Source organism: Pteronotus mesoamericanus, unplaced genomic scaffold (assembly GCF_021234165.1).
Source record: "Pteronotus mesoamericanus isolate MK-2021 breed Mesoamerican mustached bat unplaced genomic scaffold, CSHL_Meso_final scaffold_636, whole genome shotgun sequence".
Lineage (NCBI taxonomy): Eukaryota > Metazoa > Chordata > Mammalia > Chiroptera > Mormoopidae > Pteronotus > Pteronotus mesoamericanus.
In genome coordinates, this window is record NW_026555324.1 from 4,313,553 (window position 1) to 4,317,250 (window position 3,698).

The 3,698-nt window shown below is 55.4% G+C and overlaps 1 non-coding gene across 1 annotated transcript; it reads left to right on the plus strand.

The window, feature by feature from the left end:
- Positions 1-2,185: 2,185 nt before the first annotated feature.
- On the plus strand, positions 2,186-2,294 carry LOC129061592 (U6 spliceosomal RNA). The gene has a single exon (XR_008528197.1). It is a non-coding gene; the product is annotated as a U6 spliceosomal RNA (small nuclear RNA).
- The last annotated feature ends 1,404 nt before the right edge of the window (positions 2,295-3,698 follow it).

Genomic DNA, 3,698 nt, shown 5'->3' on the forward strand with positions numbered 1-3,698 from the left:
GGGGAGGGACATAATTAGCTAGTTTCCAGCCAAGTCTCTGGGAAGAAAATAGGACGGAAATGCCCAGGTCCTCCCGGTAGGGGCTGCGGGTGGAGAGAAGCCCACTCAGAAGGCATCCTAGCATGAAGCGAGGAGCTGAGGGCTGGCTCCCACCAGGCTTGATGCGACCAGGGGTGGGACCTCAGGGCCACCACAGTGGGGAGGCCAGGCTGGGTATAAAGGGCAAGAAAAGCATCAGAGAGGAGACCCCTCCCAGGGGTGCACCCCGCCTGAGGGAGGAATGGACACCACTATTTCAACCCCCTGCCCTGGCCGCGTGGCTCAGTTGGGTGGAGCATTGTTTAGCGCACTGAAAGGTTGCTAGTTTGGTTCCCAGTCAGCGCACATGCCTAGGTTTCAGGTTTGGTCCCTGGTTGGGGCACATCAATGTTTCTCCCTGTCTCTCTCCCTTCCTCGCTCTCTAAAAAAAAATAAATAAATAATAATAATAATAATAATAATGATAAATGGAAACACGCCCTCAGGTAAGGACTAAAAAATAATTTTAAAAACTAGACCACGGTGTGGTGGGTTGAAGAGTGTCCCCCTGCACCCCAAAATTCCTGTACACCTACAGCCTCAGCAATAAGGTCTTTGCAGATGAAATTAGGTAAGGATCTCGAGATGAGATGCTCTGAGCAATGGGCCCCTAATCCAATAGTTGGTGTCTTTAAAAAATTTTTATTTATTTATTTATTTTTAGAGTGAGAGGGAGGGAGGGAGAGAGGGAAACATCAATGTGTCGGTGCTTCTCACGCGCCCCCTACTGGGGACCTGGCCCACAACCCAGGCATGTGCCCTGTCTGGGAATCAAATCTGGAGGCCCTTTGGTTCCCAGGCCGGCACTCAGTCCTCTAAGCCACACCAGCCAAGTCCAATGGTTGGAGTCTTTATAAGAGAAAAGAGATTGGGACACAGAAAGACAGAGAGGAGGAGTCCATATGAGGACAGACAGAGACTGGAGTGATGTGGCTACAAGCCATGGCATGTCTTCAGCCACCTGAAGCTGGAAGAGGCCCAGCAGGATCCATAGAAGAAGCAAGACCCTGAAGACACCTAGATCTCAGATTTCCAGCCCAAGGACTGCGATAGGATATATTTCTGTTATTTTAAGCCCCCCAGTGTGTGGTCGTTTGTTACGACAGCCCCAGGAAGCCTCTGCCTCTAAAACCCTCTATGGACCTGGTTCACTTGGAATTAAATGCTGCCTCCTGACTTTGGCCTAAGGTCCCTTGGCCAGTGGCCCCTGCCTCCCCTAGGCCTTTTTGTTCACTATTATCCCTCTTGCCCTGTGGTCAGGTGAACACCTGCCTCTTGGCCTTTGCCTATGCTGTTCCACCCGCCTGCAGCTCTTCCCAGCATCAACTCACTCAAATTTCAGCTTACAGAGCAGGCCTTCCCTCCATCCTGCTCTATCCCAGCTTTATTTTCCTTTATATTCCTTATTACAGTGTCACACTTGCATATGCTTTTGTTTAGTCTCTGTCTCTCAGGATATCAGCCCCACGTGGGCAAGGATTTATTTATTTATTTTTCTCATCCTGCCTGGTGCCCAGAACAGGGTTAGACATAGGGAGGTGCTTGAACAAAAGTGTAAAATGAATCAGTGAGCGAACAATGACAAAGGACCTCAGTCGCCCTCATGATGCCAGGCCTGGGGCTGGTTCCACCTCTAGCCTCCCCCAGCTCTGCCTTGCCCCAGAGGCCTGTGGGGTGCTGGGGCTGGGGGTTCTGGTTGCAGAAGGCTGGCCTTTGCTCTAAATATGCTCTAAAACAGAGGGATTCGGGGCATCTCCAGGCTTGTGGGGAGTGGAGGGGCCTGGCCCACCTCTCCCCTCCCGTCCCCGCCCCCGCCCCCCTACCCGCCCCCCTCCTGCCTGGACCAGAGCAGCACAGCTGGTGACATTTACAGAGTCTTAGGGTGCTTTTGGCCAGCGGAGGGGGGGACACAGGAGTTTGCAGAGCTTGTGTGTATGTGCGTGAGAATGTGTAACTGGGGGAATTTGCGCTAATGTGTGTGGCTGTGTGACTGGGTGCGAATTCGAGATGTGTGAGTTTTTGCACATTGGATCTAGTGCCTCTCATGTGTCCGACCCTGTTCTGGGCACCAGGGGCCCTGGGGTGAATGATATAAAAACCCTCCCCAGTGCTCACCTTGCTTCAGCAGCACATGCACTGAAACTGGAACAACACAGAGATTAGTGCGGCCCCTGAGCAAGGATGACACGCAGATTCGCGCGGCGTTCCATATCTGAAAAAAAACAACCCTGCCCGCGTGGGGCTGACATCCTGGACAGACTCCAAACAAACCTGTGCGTGTGTGCGTGTGTGTGTATGTGTGTGTCTGTGGGTGAAGTAGCAATAAGTGTGAAGGGGTGAGCGTGTGTGAGAATGTGTGACCATGTGATTCTGTGAAAATCTGGGGATGTGAGTGCGGGTTGCGAGGCACGCGAGAATTTGAGGGCGCGCTTGATTTCTGAGGGTGCGACTGTGTGAAAGTGAGGGTGCGCGGAGGTGCGTGAGTGTGTGAGGCTGGCAGAGTCTGCGAGCGCGTGAGGGTTTGACAGCGTGTGCCTGAGAGCGGGTGACTGAGTGGGGACTTGAGGACATTTGTGTGGGTGTGAGAGTGTGTCACTACGAGGGTGTGTGTGAATGTGGCCGTGTGGGGGTCGGAGGGGCTGTGACGGAGGGTGAGCCCTCGAGGGTGTGCGAGTGTGTGTTGGGGGACTGGCGACCCGTGCGCTCAGGGCACACGCGCACCCTGGGCCTCGCCTCCCTCGATGGCTCACAGCACTCCATCCCTGCCCCCTCCTTCCCCAACTCACCCTTCTCCTCGGGGTTCCCTTCTTCCTCCTCCCTCCACTCGTTTATTTATTTATCTATTTTGGACTTGGGCTTCACATTTGAGGTTCTGGGGCCTGTCACTTCATCCCCTGTCTTTTCCCCCCACAGCCCCCCAAGGAGGGTCAGAAGGGTGAGAAGACAGGGCCGCCACCACTGAGTCTTCTGCACCCAGCGGTCGCTGATACCCCAGTTGCGCAGGGGGGCCCAGGGAGGCCCCGGGGGTGGAGGCTGTGGGGCTGTTGCCTGGGCAGATTCTTCCACCCTCCTGCTGACAGATTGCCCTCCCCCTCCCCCCACAACCCCAGAGGAAGGGGAAGGGGGACTAAAAACTGACCTGCCTGGCAGTTCTCAGCCCTGGCTGCACATCCGTCACCTGGGGGAGCCATAGAGGGTCTTGTGTCCTGGCACATCCCCGCCCCTACTGCACTGCCAGCTGGAAGTAGCTGGGAGCTCAGGAGGCAGAGCCTAGGGTCCCCAGCCTCAGCATAACTGACACTGGGACATATCATCCTCTGGGGTGGGGCCGCGCTGTGTGCCCTGTGGAGTGTTGAGCAGCATCCCCGGCTTCTGCCCCCCAGGTGTCAGTAGCACCCTCCCTCCCAATCGGGACAACCAAACGCTTCTCCAGACGTGGCCAAGTTGCCCGCGGTGGGCAGAGTCGCCCCTGTGAGAACCTCTGGGCATAGGGAACAAGTGGACCTCAAAGGACACCATAATGCAAACCCTGTACTGTCTCCCAGGGCCCCCCCCCAAAGCTATGTGTCCTGGGGGCTTTCTTTTTGCTACATGCTCCCCCAAAGCTCCTAGGGCAACAG